The sequence below is a fragment of the Hydra vulgaris genome, chromosome 12, assembly GCF_038396675.1.
Source record: "Hydra vulgaris chromosome 12, alternate assembly HydraT2T_AEP".
Taxonomy (NCBI): Eukaryota; Metazoa; Cnidaria; class Hydrozoa; order Anthoathecata; family Hydridae; genus Hydra; species Hydra vulgaris.
The window spans coordinates 14,464,505-14,483,551 of NC_088931.1; positions in this window are offsets into that span (position 1 = coordinate 14,464,505).

Below are 19,047 nucleotides of genomic sequence, written 5' to 3' on the forward strand. Positions count from 1 at the left end.
GAAATTTAGTTTAATAAAAAAGTGTATATATCAAATTTGAAAGCTTTTATTTGATTTCAAAATTTCTAAAAAAAAAATGTTTTCAAAAATTTTTTTTAAAACCTGAGCATTTTTTTTCAGCAGTATCTTTTTATAAAAAGAATAACAGAAAAAAAAAGGTTTTTTTTGTCGGATATTTAATATGAAATGTTTTCTCTATAACAAAGACTACAAAATTAAAATTTTTATGACTCAAGCAGGAGCTGTACCCTTGATCAGTCACCCTACTAGAATGACAATAAACTCAGCGACTCTGTTAGAAAACATAGTCAAAACAGATATTTGAAAAGGAATTCTAAAAACAGACATATCTGACCATTTTCCGATTTTCTTAGCAATTCGATCAAGCTCTAAAATAAAAATTCAGCAAACAAAAAGAATTAAAAAACTTATTTTTGACTACGCTAATGTTGAATAGTTTAAAGTATAATTATCGTTTTTGCATTGGAAGCAAATAGACTTTAGCAGCAACTCAAACATTATTTACTAAATTTCTTTAAAACTATTTTATTCAGTTTATGATGCTAACTTTCCGATCTGTGAAAAGACTTTAAGTCCAAAAAACTTAAAATCATCTTGGGTTACGAAGAGATTTAGATTATCCAAAATAAAACTATCCAAAATAAAAATTATCCAAAGTAAAACAAAAGTTGTACATAAAATATTAAAAAAAAAACCAACTGTGGCTGGAAAAACATACAAAGGCTACAAATATTTATTTGAAAAAGTTAATTGGCCTTAACGTAAGACAAAAATTTAGTTTTTGGTCTTGAAAATATTTGCGTAGGCCTTGGACTTGACCTTAAACCTCTTGGCTTTGGTCTTGGCCTTGGCCTCGTAACATGTGGTCTTTACCTTGCTACTTTTGGCCTTGTTAACAACTCTAACATATGGTACACCAACAAATAATAAGTACAACTAATATATAAAAAGTTTTTGAAAGATATAATATTGTCCATTGTTAACTTTTTCTCTCGCAATTTTGAATTTACGCTTTTAAATTTTTGACAAAACAAGAAACAAAATTTTCTAAGAAATCTATTTGTCCATCATTGATTAAATTAATAAGCTTTTTTAAATATCATTGAATCTAATATCAAAACCTTTTGTTTTCTGTTAACTATACTCCCACTAAACAATTATTACACGGAAAAGTGTTGTATCTTCAGCCTCATAAAATGAGGTATTAAATCATATTGATGCAAAGTATTATTTTGTACAAAATAATACATTGCAATGTATTATTTTGTACAAAATGTATTATTTTGTACAAAATAATACATTGCAATGTAATATTTTGTACAAAATAATACATTGCATTATATTGATGCACTGTAATATTTTGTATTAAATCAGTTGATGCAATGCATCAACTGATTTAATACAAAAAGTTAAAGAGCTACACAATTTTTTTTTCATCTAAAAAGTTTTGGTGATACAGCTTTTAGTGTTTTATATGACAACATAATAATTGATTATCAGTATCGTGAATTTCAATTATAAATTTCTTCTCTACAAGTCGCACATTTTTTTTTCCTGTTCTGCATGTTTACATTTGTCGTCTTTACAAAAACAAACAAACAAGGCTTCTGAAAGAAGATCATAATGATCATCAAAAACTTCTACAACTTTAAAACTTTTTTATATCAAGACATAAACAAGAATAAAAAATTACAATAAATCGTGTTATAAATTGAAAATATAAGTCAAACCACTTATGTTATATATAATAGAAAAGTTGGAACTTATTGTTAGAACTTATAAAAGCGCAAATAAATGTATACCATATGAAGACCACAATGGAAAAAACGGCAGAGTCACATTTTTATAATTTTTCAGTTATGGCCCTTGGGTAATAAAGCATTGAAAAATGCTTCTTTTAAGCCAAGTTTCAAATGAATCAACCGACATAGTCTATGGTAAAATGGAATAAGAAAATATGGTATACAATGGAAAAAACAGCAGTGTCCACCAGTGACAAGGAAAGAAAAGGCAGGGTCCATATAATAACGTTATATGTGACTCTGCCGTTTTGATTTCCATTGTGATCTTCATATATTTAATTATTTCATAATTATTATTTGCTACACTTAATGGCTTTTTTATTTTAAATTAATACTTTTTGAGCACGTAAACACCTATGCCTCTGCCTTTTTTATTGCTTCCTCGTGGTTGGCTAATTAGTTTTTATTGCCGAACCAACAACTATAATTAGAATTCAACTCTAGAGGACATTCTGAATCATGCCAAGTCCCTGACAGAGATATGACGTCGAACGTGTAATTTATAATAGATAGAAATTCTTTAAACTTTTCAAAATTTTGCCGCATGCTTCTTATGTTTAAGTGTAGTATAGAAAGTAAATTTAAATCTTTTTTGATTTTAAATTCATAAGGATCAAATAGGGTGTTTTTATTAAGCTCATTTGAGTTCCAGTACACAAGCTCATTTGAGTAACCAGTACACAAAGAATCTATAAAACAAAATGGCTGACTACGATGCTACACCTATTGTTACAGACAAGCCAAAAAAGAGAAAGAAAAATGGCAGTAAGAAAGACATAGCAAAGAAACAGAGGTTGTCATCTCATGTAACTGGCCCTGACTGTAAATGTATAAGACTTAAATGCTTTCAAACAGTCAAAGAAGAGAATAGAGCCTTGCTCCTCGAGTCATTCAATGCATTACCAACGAAGGATGCTCAGGTGAGTTCTTCTTTTAAGTTTTAAATTAAACTCTTTAAATATAGTTCTAGACTATTTTTTTATTTATAATACTAGCTCTAGATTTAGGTCTAGACCTAGATTCATAATTTTAATGCACCTGTTATTCCACCATGAACATGTTGATTAAATAAGACAAAGAGTTTCTCATTCTCATTTTCATTCAAATTTAGTTAGGTCTAGAATAGCTAGACCTGTACATCTGAATCATAACCATGGTAGACATCTGGTTGTATTACTGTGTTATGATACCCAAGGCTGGTATTGTATGTTTAATAGGCATTTTTAACTTAGTTTTTTAGTGGGGTGGACCCAATATCACAGTTCATTGTTCTATTTGAACGCAGCATACAAATTTATTAATTCTAACAAAGTAGGTAGGCTTATATATTTTTAAATTTTATAAAAATGCTTGTGTTTCCAAAGATGTGTGACCGGTTGCGTTAATAATCTTATATTGCTTCTTTTTACAGGATTCCTATCTTGCTTCACTGATCACAGTCGCGGAGATTAGCCGAAAAAGACCTCGAAAGGAAGAGCCTAAAAGTGCAAACAGTCACAGCTATCACTATAAAGTATTCCTGAAGAGTACAGATGATGTTGACCCAGATTCATTTGCCTATGTTTGCTTTCAAGCCTTCATCTCCATCTTTGGAATTAAGAAAGGGAGACTTGAGACTATCAAGAGAAGTCTTGCTACTACAGGTAATTTATACTATTAGCAATAGTTTTTTGTTTCAGTTTGTGGAATAAAAAAGCTATTTTTTCTTATCATAGTTAATGTAAAAAAAATGCACATTTTTCTATAATCCTTTCTTGTCTATATATTAATATTTTTCAATATTTAAAAAGAAATGTTGAAATTCATAAAGAGTGCTGTTATTCTCTGAACATGTATTTTTATAACTTTTTTTTAATTTTTTTTTAATTTTTTTTACTCACCCCAGGCCTGCCTCCTGTTGATGGACGAGGAAAGCATGGCAGTCATCACAAAATATCTGATGAACTGCGGCAGAGAATAAGAGACCACATCTCTTCGTTTAGGGGTCGGCAGTCTCATTACTCACAAGAGAAGACGAGACGGCTGTACCTGCCAGAAGAACTCAGCATCTCCAAGATGTTTGATTTATATCAAGAGAAGTGGCCAGGAGACAGTTTAGTGTATGAGTCATACAGACTTATATTCAACAACGATTTTAACATTGGCTTTGGGTACCCAAGAACCGACACTTGCTCAGCCTGCGACCAGTTCTTGGCAAAAATAGAAATTGCTACAAAGACTCTTGAATCAGACCCAACAAATGAAGTCCTCATAAGGGACCTGAAGCAGTTAAAATTTCAAAAAGATCTCCACCAGCGAAAGGCTGACACATTCTACCGGAGAAAAAGAGACGCTAAGCGAAGGGCCAAGATTACACCTCATCTTGAGGCCTTTACGTTTGACTACCAAAAAAATGTCAACCTACCCAACAAGTCCACCAATGACTTTTACTACAACAGAAAGCTCACATACCAATCATTTAACATTCACCAACTATCAACTGATGATGTTTTTCTTTACTGCTATGATGAGACTGTCGCTAGTAAAGGTTCAGATGAGGTGGCTTCTTTCCTGTATGACCACATCACAACCAAGGTCAGCGAAGAGGTTACTTACCTTGAACTATTCTGCGATTCCTGCTTAGGACAGAATAAGAACTTTACCCTGATTCGGTTTTTAGATTATATGGTGCACCATAGAAAAAGGTTTACCTCAGTGACAGTGACATTCCCTGAGCGCGGACATTCTTATATGGAGTGTGACAGGGACATGGGTCCAGTAAATACAAAGTCTAGTGCTAGTGTTCCAGAAGACTGGATAAAAATATTTAGTGAAGCACGAAAACATCCTACACCATTTAACGTGACTGATGTTAAACAGGATCTGGTCAAAAACTTCTCCGGCTTTCTAAGGCCATTGTATAAGAAAGGCTGCCCGTTCCCCACGCGCCTCATTCGGGAAATGGTTTTTAACAAGGATGAAGGTCCAGGGACCGTTTGTCACAGAGACTCATGGAACGGTATTTTCTTGAAAACAAACATCATTGTTCCAACGAGAAAAAACAATTTTTCAGTATGCACAGCAGTGCCAGTAGCTTTGTATGAAGACAGACTGGCTATATCAGCTGCAAAGTACAAAGACCTCCAAGTCCTCAAAAAATTTACCACCAATGAGGCATTCTATGATGCTCTGCCGTATGACGATAAAGTTGAAGATGAGGGTCAAGACCAGTGAATGTTCATGCATTTTTTATTTTTTTATTTGTTTAAAATAAAAAAAATTTAAAATTTAATGGTTTTATATAGTTATTTCTTATGTGTTACAATAGAAAAACAGGCAAAGTCCTAATCAACGGAAAAAACAGCAGAGTCCAATCTGAACACATTTTGAAAAAACAAAATTTTCCATGAGCTAACATGATTTTCAGAATATTTATTTGTTAAAATTTGATGCTTAAATGGATGACCTTCCCTTAAAAATTAAAAGAATTGACAGTTTCTCACATAATTTGTAATAAAAAGGTTTCAAAACTTTAATTTAGGTTTTCTCAAAATGTGAAAAATGTGACTCTGCTGTTTTTTCCATTGTGCTCTTCATATATAATTATATATTATATATATTCATGTATGGTATACGTATATTTGCGCTTTTATAAGTTACTTTGTATATATTATATACAAAGTAAATACAGTAAGACATCTCTTGTAATAGGAAATACAACAGTCCTACAACTAAAAAGACAAATAGGTAGTTGTTATAAAAAGTATTTAAATGTATCATCAATAGATAGAATAAAATTTTAAAATTTATTTTTAAAGATCGGAAAAGTGTTGGATACATCAAAATTAGGTATAGTAATTTTATTCCAAAGACCCAGCCGGCATTTGGTCCTAAAAAGACGTCTTATGAAGGTTGAAAAGACGTCTTTTTAGAACCAAATGCCGGCTGGGGATCTGGTGTTTGAATGTAATGCAAAATTTGTTAAACTTTGTTCTGCAAATTTTTATTTTTAAGTAAATTTTTATTAATTGGGTTTAGAGAAAAAAGTTTTTTAAAGATAGGTAAAGTAAAATCGTTTTTACACATATAAATAAAGCATAAAATGTTATAAAGATTGAGTTTGTAAATATTAAGTATTTTCACCTCCATAAATAATAGTTTGGAATGAGTAAAACGATCCGCAAAATTAATCAAGCGGATCACATTCTGATGGCGTTAAAGCCAATGTAACTTACTTTTTTCGGTGCTTCCCCAAACAATGTTGGCATAATTTATATAGGTGTAAATGAGTAATAAAGTTGGGTTAAGGCTTTTTTGCTTAAATATGATCTGGATTTATGTAAGACTCCGTCACTTTTAGACATATTTGAGCAAATATAGTCAATATGTGGTTTCCATGTAATATTCTCATTAAGAACTGCTCCTAAAAATTTAGTGACAAAATCTCTTTTTATTTCAATTTCAACGATCAATTTTTGGGGCAAGTTTTGGGTTAAATGATGTTTTTTAGAGAGCGAATGGAAAGGAATTCATTTGCTTTTAATGTTAAGAGTTAATTAATGTTAAGAGTTAATTTGTTAAATTTGAACCAAGTAAATATATTTTTAAGTTCATAATTCATTTTTGGAAAGAGTTTGAAAAAGGTTATAATTATTATTAAAAACAAATTGTTTGCGGTTTGATAAGTAACTTTGAAGCCATTTTATAGCTATATTGTTTATTCTATAGTGTTTCAACTTTTCGAGATTTCATAGTCGACAGTATTAAAAGCCTTCGACAAGTCAATAAAAATAACTAATGTAAATTAGGATCTTTGAAAGGAATTTGAGATTTCTCATTCAGATTAGATGATTGCATTTTCTGTCGATTAATTTTTTTAAAACCAAATTGACAATTGTATAAAAGATTATTGAAAATAAGATAACTGTATATTCTATTGCACATAATACGCTCAAAAATTTTTAAAAGAGTATAAAGAATAGATATAGGGCAATAGTTATGTTGTAGCAGTGGCCTTTTTATTGTAACAGTTCCCTTTCAAAATCGGGATACCTTTTGCAATTTTTAGTTGATGAGGAAGTTATCATTCGGCAATATTTTTTTGCATACCATTTTTCCAATTATTTAGAGTACATTTAAAAATATGCACATGTCATTTAGAAAGAAGGTAGATCCCAGACTGGCCTATTATCTTTTATTAATACTGGTCCGTGATCTTTTTTAAAATATTCGCCCAAGATTGCATGCCGGCACTGTGTGGATTATGAGGGATAATGTGACTTATCCTACATAAGTCAAACAAATAAGTATTTTGCAAAACTTATTATTTAAATCGACAAAAATAAATCAGTAATTTTGAAATCGCAAAAAAAAAAAAAAAAAAAAAAATTATAAATACAAAAACAATGTCCTTATAAATAATGAAATTATAAATACAAAAAGGTTATAAACAGTGTTATAACATGTTGTAATAAAATGTTGTTATTTGTTTAAGAAATTTTTGCTTTTCCCCGAGCTTTTCGTCTATTTTCGGCCATTTTGATTGCCTAAAATCTGAAAATATTTCTTCAGCCAACGTTCAAACTCCTGATGTTCCTGAGGGTATGTATATTATAATTTCTATATGTAAATTCATAAATTTATGTGTATATGACATATACATATATTTATGAATATACATATAGTCAAATTATGTAAGTTATATAAATATTGAAGTTTCTTCTTACCCAATAAAACCCAATAATGACATTGTTTCCAAAGAAAGCTTATTGTTTGCTCCGGACCAATTAATTGCCTTCTTCACAAAGTTACCAATCACCATTAAAATCATATTCCAAATAATCCCCTTAATTGTTGAACCACCCTGAGATGCCAGTTTCCTGCTCTAAAATTTATGCGTATATTATAAATAATAACCTTCTTTATTTCCAAATTTAATTTAAAAGTTGTAAATAGTAATAATTTTAAGCTGATTAAATTTTTTTGATTGCAAATACTTATTCAAAACTGTAAATACCAATTAATAATACCGTAAATAGTAATAAATACAAACAAGAATACTTTTAAAATGTTTTGTATAATGAAAAAATGAAAACAACAACTTAAAGCCCTAACAACGACAATTGGGATTCGGAGCCTTAAAATTCCAACATCAACTTTGGGGTCTTAAGGCCCCAAAATATGGAAAAAATTAAAAATTAAAAATTAAAAGATATAAATGGAATATCGCCGTTTAAACGGCAAGCAAATCTGCAAATCATTGTAATAAATAAATAAAAACATTAATAACAGTAGAAATAGTAAGTAGTAAATTAACTTTTTATAGACATAGATATACGCTATATGGCGCTGTTGAGGGAATCTGCGAAAAGATTTTTTTGGAGTTTTATACTTAAAAATGCTGAATCTTTTTTTGCCGCCAAATTCAACAAGTTTTTTTCAACAATGGGACAAAGTCTATCAAATAAATTCCTTATTTAGATCAAAACTCCTTTAATGAATTTATTTCTTAACAAATCTCTCTAAATTTTTCAAACTTAACATATGGTAAACTTGAAATAGCATTTAAAACGTTAAAAAGAAATAAAGCAACTAGGCCTGATGATATGAATGGAAATATTATAATTGACTCTTTTGATGTGATTAAAGATATCCTCTATAAAGTTTTTAAAGCATCCATTACTTAAGGATCTTTCCCAGATAATAGAAAAAATAACTCTAACCTTTAAAACAGGTGACCCTATGCAACAAACATTACAAACTATCGTCATTTTCAGTTTTATCAGTCTTTTCAAATAATATATAACAACTTTTCAAATAATGTATAACAAATTTTACACTTATCTTTTTGACAAAAAACTTCTTTATAAAAATTAATTGAATTTTTAGAGAAACAGTTTTTTTTTTTTAATTCTAATTCACTCCCAACAAGGTTGCAAGCAACCACTATTAACTTGGGAGTTACAAGAAAAAAAGGATAGAGTTATAGAGCAAGAAAAAGGTGACAGAAGACTTGAAAAGTTGAAGGTTGCATGAGTCATGAAAACATGAAAATGAGAGTTCCAAAAACTTGAAGTGCGGGAAAAAAACTAAACGAATAAAAGTTTTTAGAGCATGCAAGGACAGATGCAGTGAAAGAATGAGACTAAGCTGAATGAAAGATCAAGCGAGAATGAGTTTTAGTTGATGGAACTAAAGATGATAGTCGACTCTATTAAGATTGTTGTTTGCAGTAAATAACTTTTTTTAGAGCTTTGTTAGAGTTAAAGTTCACGAGACAATGCAAACCCTAATCTTTTACAGAAGTGAGATCAGATTCAAGATTAGCTGCCTAAACTAAGCAATCGAAAAGAAAAAACTTTTTGTCAAGACAGCAATATAAAGTTAAGTTATCAGCAAAAAGAGCTACTTTAGGTGTAAAGTTTTCGGGAAGATCGTTAATGTTCCAACGGGTATTTGTTTTTACGGGTATTTGTTTTTAAAAATTACGATCTAAATGTCTTTAAACGTTTTTTAAACGTCTTTTAAACGTTCCTTACGTAAGAATGTTTAGAAGACGTTTAAAAGATATTTAAAATACATTTAGAACGTACTTTTTAAAAACAAACGCCCGCTGGGGTAGACAAGAAACAAAACAGGACCAAGGATAGAACCTTGAAATACCCTAGAAGTTATTGGAAATGAAGAAGAGTGTCGGCCTTCGAGAATGACAATGATAAAGTGGTTAGAAAAAAATGATTTGATAATTTCAAAAACTTTCCCAGATACACCATATGAAACAAGCTTATGTAGAAGACCAGCGCGCTAAACTTTGAAGAAAGCCTTAGATTTGTCAAGAGCAATAGCCCTAGCCTCTCCGCCTCCATCTAATGCACGAAAAATCTTTCAGTCACAGCAGTTAGCAAGTCAGCCGTAGAGCGAGAAGAACGAAAACCCTATTGATTGTCTGACAGTAAGTTATTTAATTCAAGATGGGAAGTGAGAAATTTGTTGATCAAAGACTCAAAGATCTTACTAATAGTAGTAAGAAAACTGGTTGGACAATAATTGGAGGGCTCAAAATGTTCTCCAGCGTTTTTGAAGATTGGAACAACAGATGCCATTTTCCAGCAGGCAGGAAAACAAGACTCAGTCAAACACTTATTAAATAGTTTAAAGAGAATCAAAGAGAGATCTTGAGAGCAACTTTGTAAGACTATGACAGGAATGTTGTCTGAACCACAAGCCGTAGAAGAGTTTAACTGACAATGGCTTTAGCAACGGAAGCTGGAGTGATTTGAATGTCTAACAATGTACTATTTTTCTATAGAGAATGTATCTGGAGAATGTCTAACAATGTACGAGTCAGTTCTACTGAACACGCTATTCTCCAAGTAACGCGCAGTATTGCCAATTTCAAGTGTTCCCAATTTACACTAGGCATATTCATTGATTTATCAAAAGCTTTTAACACTGTTAATTATCATATTTTATTGAAAAAGCTGTAAAAGTATGGTATAAGAGATAAAACCCTAAATTAATTTAAAAGTTATCTTAATAACCTTAAACAATTTGTTTATAACAATAAATCTTCCTCGCAATCATTAACGAATATAGAATTTGGTGTTCTCCGAGGATTCATACTTAGACCACTCTTATTTTTATATACATATAAATGATCGTTATAAAGCTTCTTATTTATCAACCATTATTTTTGCGGACTATAGAGTTTATTTCAGTCACACGAAGACATTAAAATACTTTTTAATAGTATGACTGACGAACTTAAAAAATTTTCATAATGGTTCAAAAAAAAAAGATTGTCTTTATACCGATAAAACAAAATGGATACTTTTTTTTATCCAACTTCTAGAAAAAAGAAAATTCAAAATATCTTGCCTGACTTATTTATTGACAGTTCAACCTTAAAATGAGAAAAAGTTGCAAAATTCCTAGGAGCCATGGTAGATGAAAACTTATCTTGGAGGCAACAAATTAATATTATTTCCATATAAATTGCTAAAAGCATTGGAGTTCTAAATAAAGTTTGACATATATTAAATAAACTCTAAACAACACAATTATATTATTCATTTATTCATCGCCATTTAGGCCCATACAAGACATAAATTGATGAAATTTGAATAACGGGTTTATCTTAATAATTTAAAAATACGCATATGCAAAAAACTAACTAATGAAAAAAACATCAAACATTTGCATTTTTAAATCACATATTTTTTGTAAGAGTGAATTCTTTTCAACAAAATGTCATCTTTTTCAATTTTTTTTGCAAATTTTGAGTAATTGTATTTTCTTAAATTAATTATAACAAACAAAATAGCTGCCAAAGTTGTCATTGTAAGTTGAGATTTCCCTTCAATTCAAATATTAATAGTAATTGAAAATGCTTGCTCTATTGAAGCAATTGTACCTGACAAATGTAATGCAGGTACCCACCAGTTTTGATAAATTGTTCAAAGGTGCATGATTGTTATTAAAATGAGGAAAATCAACCCATTCTTTGTCACATTTAGCAGACTGTAAGTTTTAAGAAGCAAACTTTTCCTTTGTGCCATTTAAGTTTCTTTCCTGATTTTCCTCAAACAATTCATTGTCATCAAAATATAGTTTAATTGATTTTTTCAAAAAAAGTTATAATAATTTCAGTCCGTTTAACTTTACAGTTAAGTAAATATCATTTAAAAACTTGTATTGACATTTCCATTCATTTATATACTCTAGATAGATACTTGAAAAAATTTTTACATCATTCAGAAATTAGTTTTTCAAATGATAGTCATTTTCTTCTTTAATGTGAAAACGTTATTTTACCATGAAAACCATAAATCTTTCTTCATTTCTAGATGTTATTTCAATTCTTTCAAACTCTTTAATACTAAAGCAACATTACCTGTGTAACATGAAATGTTTTATTTACAGTTTTATAAAAAAAAGCAATGGAGATTTAAATAAAAATAAATAGGGAGTAAATGGAGATAAAATAAAATAAAGGAGTTAAAACAAAATCAAAAAGAGCTTATGGACAAATTTTTACGGTTACCATTTACAGGACCAGATATTAAAAGTTAATTAGTTCAGGTTGCCTTTGATAAACTAAGGGTTTGGAAAAATTTGGATTTTAATTGAAATATAAAAAGTGGCTGGTTAAAACTACCATATGCAATTACTGATAAGTAATTATTTATAAGTTCTACAATTAATTTTGAGGAATTTCATAACTTATATATCAGTAATATTATAACATATTTGTTCTATTTATTTGATCCTGATGATCCGAGAATATTTTATCACCAATCTATCATTTTTTTACCTTTTTTTATTACCATTTTTCAGTATATTAAATTGTGGATCAAATATTTAATTTGTTATTATATATAAGTGAACGATTGTACAGTCGCAGATCCAGGACGTAGGAGGGAGGGGGTAGTAAAAAAACAGCAACAGTACTGACTAAAAAAAGCGCACGATAGAATTAAAAGAGAAGAAAAAACTTATTTTCATTTAAAGTAACAATAATGTACTTTTTTAGCAAAGCATAATCAAACTATATTAATAAATAGTAAGTCTGTCATGTGTAACAAAAGACAAAATCTTAAGTACATTCTTAATCAAAACTTAAAATTTAACAAACTAAAATATAAAATTGAACTTTCTATTTTTCAAAATTGCAAATTTAGCAATAATCTTTTCAATATTTATGATGCAATCTCTATGGATATGCAATCGTGGCTAAGCAGTTTAATCGTTCTTCTCCAATTGTTGATCTGAACCAAGTTTCAAGTCTTTTTAAAACCGAGAAACTTCGTTCTCCTAAAGCAACACTAACTTGAAGAGGACTAAGCAATTGCAAAATACATTTATTTAAAGAAAAGTCATTGCCATCTCAATGTTTGAATGCTTAAAGCAAAGATTCAGGTAGGTCTTATTGCTTTTCGATTGCGTCTTTCTATTTCAGCACCCTAAATTTAAATTCTGAAAATATTTTCATTAACATTCTCATCAATAATATTTATGTTGGACAACTCTTTCATAAAACTCAGTATATTAGTTATTAACTGTAAATCTAGAAGTATACTATCATGTAATGGTAAATAAACATGGATTCTTTAGTAAGTTTGAGGATCATTGGTATTAAGGTTTAAACGGTTAGTTTGTTTTCCTATAAATCGCGGAACCCTGATTTCTGATCCTAAGTCTTTTAGTAACTTTAATGCACTTTTATTTATAAAATTGATGTTTTCTTAACTTTGTCGTCTTTTATTTAATATCTTTATGGTATGCCAAGAATAGATTTTTTATATTTTTACTTATCTAATTTTTTTTTGAAGAGCCACACTTAAAGAGACTGTGGTATTTAACACATTGGCTAATATACAAAGTGTTATTACAAATAAGGGCTCAGATATTGCATTTTCCAGTAATGCGGCCTTTGTTGAAGAATCCCTTTCTTCCAACTGAGATATCAAATCAAGAGTTTCTATATTTATTAAACTTAATAAAGAATCATGTCGTTCAATTCATTTCATTTTATATATGCTTGTAAGCATTCTCCTATTCATGTATTTAAGCACGTTACTTCGCTTCGTTAAAGCTTTAAAAAATGCTATTACTTATTTCATTTTGCCAACTGTATTTCTAACAGCTTGTAAAGTTGAACATTTTGAAATTGATAAGGTTAAAGCATGGTTATAATATGGACTTTTTATTGTGTTTGTTAGAATCTTCCGTAATTTCGTAGCTGCTCCGTTATTTTCGCCTAACATAACGCTGCAACCTTTACAGTGTCTTTAAATCTAAGCCAAATTTCGTTAATGTGTTTGCTAGCAATTCTCCAGTTAATACAGGTTTATAGTATGAACCTGTATTAACCTGTATTATAGAATGAACATTTTACATAAAATCAGAATAATTTTCAGTATGGCAGTTTACAAAAGCAATAAAATCTTCTCGGATTTCACAGTTATTAACATTAGTATATCTAAGTTTGACTGTCATTTGAACTATGACTGGTATCCATTGTTTCATCAATCCTTTAAAAATTCTTGTACTAGTAAAGACCTTAATTTGTTTAGCACATTTTTTATATTTTTTACATTCAGTTCATTTATTTCATTTTGAATAATATTTCTTATGTACGTAGCTTTAGATCTATAATTATTTAAGAAGTTTTTTAAAATATTTCTCCCAGCTCTCATTCATAACCAAAGCAACTCATGAAAATTGCCATCATTAGTTACTGAAGAGTTTTTATTTATTTCAATCATCGGCCCATCATCGCAATGACCTCGCAGAGCAATGTTCTGATGATCAAGAAGTATTATAGATTCAACTATGGGTTTTAATTTGTCTTAATTTTCTTTAAACTGTTTAAGCCTTCCTTTGATAACTAAACTACGTATATCTGTAAACGGGCATTCATATGTCCTTATAAAATTTGATCTGGCAACATAGCAACTTTGTGATACATATGGCAATCATGTAATTATAAATCTCCATCCTTACCCAACAGCTTTGAATAGTTTTCCAGAGGTAAATTAACTAACTTGAATAATAGTACATAACTGTGGATTCCCCCAATTTTTGCAAAAATAAAGCAATACTTACAAAGTTTCATAATGGCATTCAGAAATTATTATCGAAATTTATGTATGTATGTCTCCAACAAAAGCAATTAAAACTCTTACCCTTCTTTAAATGCACAGAATAAGCATATTTTTAAATTGGAAGACAGTTGCATTTCAATATACAGTATTTATCTTGTTCAGAGACCTGACATATCCCAATATCTATAGGCAAACAGCTATCATCTGTTGTTGCAAATAATAAATTTTCTTCATTAGTTTCCTAGGCTGTGTTATTTTCACTAGTAGAATTCACAGATTTCATACTAAGTTCAGGATCACGAAAAAAAAGACTAAGTTCTATTGTAATTTGATTATTTTCAGCCCACTAATAAATGGTCAATTACATTGTATGGATGACAACGCTGAAGATAATGGAAGAGCGATAGAACCAGTATGGATCTGTATTGGTAGATTTTTAATTCTTTTGATAAAATAATCATCTAAAGTGCTAATCCTCTTTACCCTGGTAATCATTCCTCTAGCCTACCCTCGTGGTCATTGCAGCTAGTAGAACAAAATTTTATTTAAAATAACACATTTTTGTTTACTAAATAAGAATCTTATATATAAGAAACTAATTCAGTTAATTTTCTTTAAAAAAATATTTTTCTTCATATCTTATATAAAAAAACGTGACAACCTCTATTGTTAAAAAGTAAATATTTTTTTATTATCATTTTAACCACCAAAAAAAACAAAAAACTTTCAGTTTAAGCGACGTAAACTAGTTGTAAATTTTTTTTTTATTGCGCTCTCTTTGCAATGGAGACTTTTTAATCATGAAGGAATTTATTCACATACATCGACTATCTTATAGCTTGCTGCTGCAAGGGAGTGCCGCTACATCAACTGAGGTTTGGCATGGGGCTGCAATTTTTTATTTCATTATTTCAATAATAAAAGAAAAAACTTTGCTGCCTCATGCCAAACCCTCAGTCGACATAGCGGCATATTTAAAAAGTCTTAGTGGAGAATATAATAAAAATAATGGGTCGTCCATAAACTTACGTTGAAAATTCTGGGTATCTATATCGAGAATTTTTTTTTTTTTTAAAAAAAAAAAAAATTCTAGATATTGATGTATGCGGTCGTGGTGCAGTGGTTAGAACGCTTGCTTTATAAGCAGGAGATCCAGGTTCGAAAAGTGCTTTGGACATATTTTCGCGTCACGGAAAGGAAGGAGGCGTGAACTTCCTGGTTAAATGCACCTCCGCGGTGCTCTATGACAAGACCATTAGGTTTTCTTGGGGCACCTAAAAAACAAAACAAAACAAAAACAAAACAAAAAAGATATTAAGGACTTTTTTTGTGGACTACAAAACTTTTTTTGAAGATATTTAGGACTTCAATTGTGCCTCTCAACTTTGAAACCCGTATCGTTGACCCTGTTGATAACATTAAAATGTTTAGATATTTTAGACAAAGACAATTATAGAGTTTAATATAAAATTTAACAATTATACAATTATAGAGTATAAATATAAGAATAACTTGCTGCCAAAAGTATTTTCTGATATTTTTACATTAACGTTTTCACAAAATACAATCTTCGGTCAAATACCAATCATAACTATCACTTGAGCAGAGTAAAATCGGAAGTGTCAAAATTCCCAATTATAAGCCAAGGCCCGTCATTATGAAATCAATTAAAAAATAACAATATAAAAAATTTGAAAAGCACTTTCTCTTTTAAACAACAAATGAAATTGCATCTCTCTAATTTTTGACATATATGTAAGTATGTTTGTATATGTGTGTATGTTTATGTGTATACGTATGTATAAGTATGTATGCATATATGAGTTTTTATTCTTCACGTAGTATTTTTCAGAAAAAATATTTTGTTGCAAATTTACGAAAGCCATGTTGGTTTTAAATGTTATTGTAAAGTGGCTCTATGAAAAGATGGTGGTGACACCAGTCATCCGTATCTTCTTTGAGCCCCTCTCTGTTTTATATATATTCTTTGTGTAACGTAAAAGTTTCATTGTAATTTTATTATTTTATTTTTTATATGAACAGCGAAATATATTAAAAAAAAAAAAAAAACTTTCTTCGATTTTCTTCCATAACGTTAAAATGTTTTGAATCCAACAATAGCTTTCTTAAAAAAAGCAGATGTCGCATTTGTAACTTTTTTTTTTGCAAATAGTTTGCTAATGCCTTATATGTATATGAGTTTGAGTTAATGTATTTCAGAAATCAATTATATATGTATGTATTACATTTATATATTTTGATGAGGAAGTGCTACACCAGGCACTTCTATGCTGAAAGAAAAGGCACTGATCACTTTCGCGTCTGATCATTCATCTATATTGAATTTCAATTTGTTAACACTATCTTTGAACGAGTTGACTGATTCAGCACTTATGGCGTCTACAGGTCGCGTATTCCATACATTGGCGATGCGATTAGTGAAGAAATTTAATCTTCCTTTTTTAGTTTTTTACCATTTGACGTTCGAGTCGAAAATAATGTACTTGCAAATTGTATTTGGAAATCGATGGTGCGTAGACTTGAGGGTCTTCAAAAATGGTTTAATTAATACCTTTTGAAAGTTTAAACTGTTGAATCAGATCATCTCGAATTCTCCTTTCTTTAAGTATTGTTAATCCAAGATGACGGAATGTATTCTTCATATGCCAAGAGCTTTATTTCCGTGATTGTTTTAGTGGCTTTGTGCTCTACATGCTCTAGAATAGCGATGTCTTTTTCTTTGTGTGGTGACCAAACCTGGGTTGCAAATTCTAAACGAGGTCTTATATTGGTTTTGTAGAGTGCTTTCCACAAAAAGAGTCCACGACTTCTAAATATTTTCTTTGGTTTTTGGAATTCGGATCGTTTTAGCAAAGTTTTTGGTATTTGATAATTAAGCAACGAATGCTTTGTTTGATATTTATGATCTATAATAAAGAAAAGGTCTTTAAAAGTATTAGGCAGCATATGATATTTTAATTTAAACATGAATAAAAAAATATTATAAATATTTAATTGGTAAATATTCAGCACTCCGAGCTTTTTAAGCAGTGGATTGGCACTGGTGTATTTATTAGCATTTAATATAAGGCGGCTTGCTTGTATCTATTTTTTTAAGATACACATTAGTCTTGACAGATAAGTGCAAGCCCATGCAATGTTACAATAACTAATATAACTATGAATAAATAAAAAGTAAATAGATTTTAAACAGTTTTTATCGAACATATATCTAGTTTTAAACATAATTCCAATACTTTTTGAAATTTTATTTTCTATTAGGTTAATATGCTCTTTCCAACTTATTTGCTCATCGATTAAAACGTCAAAGAAGTTAACACAGAATGTCAGTTGCAATTTGGTTTTTTCTATTGAAATATTCGGGAGTTTTAAGGGCAACGTGTCAGATTTAGAAGATTTAGAAAAGAGAGTATATTTGCTTTTGGTAGGGTTTAGAGAGAGTTTGTTGACTTTAAACCATTTATTAAGGTTATCAAGTTCACGATTCATAGTGGTAAAGATTGTCTTAATGTTCGAGTGATTATAAAAAACTTGAGTGTCATCAGCAAAAAGATTGAAGTTTAGTAAACTAGATGAAAAGTAAATATTGTTGATGCGGCCGTGGCGCAGTGGTTAGAGCGCTTGCTTTATAAGCAGGAGATCCAGGTTCGAAACGAGCTCTGGACAAATTTTCGCGTCACGGTAAGGAAGGAGGCGTGAACTTCCCGGTTAAATGCACTTCCGCGGTGTTCTGGGACAAGACCGTTAGGACTTCTTGGGGCACCTAAAAATAAAAATTAAAAAAAAAAAAAAAAAGATATAAATAATAAACAAAGGCTCTAGAATAGATCCCTGTGAAACTCTGCAATGTTATATATATATATATATATATATATATATATATATATATATATATATATATATATATATATATATATACATACATATGTATGTATATTGCCTCGTATACTTATTTTTATAATAAAATGAATAAAATTTCATCCACAGCAACATAAAGTATATAAAAGTGTAAAAAATAAAACAAATATTAGATAATTTACAGAAAGATACTGCATGTTTAGAATAAATGAAACAAAAAAATGAAACTTTTTAAACTTCAAGACTAAATATTCAAAAGTTAACATTTTTAAAGAAGTGTGATAAAGACATTGATATTCTTAATAATAATAGTTGATTTTCTTCTTATTTTTAGTGTTTTTCTAGATAAATGAAGCGAATTCCAAAGAACTGATGTTTGAAAAAAAAACTAGATGAATAAGAGTTTTTGGAGCACTTAGGAACAGTCCTAGTGAAAGGATGAGACTTAATTGAATGATGAGTAACACGAGAATGAAGTTTAAAAGATGGCACAAGAGACGCTAGCTCTTTAGAGCAGTGCCTATTATTGTATCTGTAGAAAAGAGAAAGAGAAGCAACATTAGGACGATGTAATAATGGAGGTTGGCTGCAAGAGCAGATCCAACTATGTTTACAATGCGTTTTTGCACCTTGTTTAAAGAGAAAGGGCAACATTAGAAGATCTGATCCAGATATGGCAACAGTATTCCATACAAGGCCAGATTTGAGATTTATAGAGATAGAGAATAGAATCCGGAATAAGAAAGTGTTGTCCTTGATAA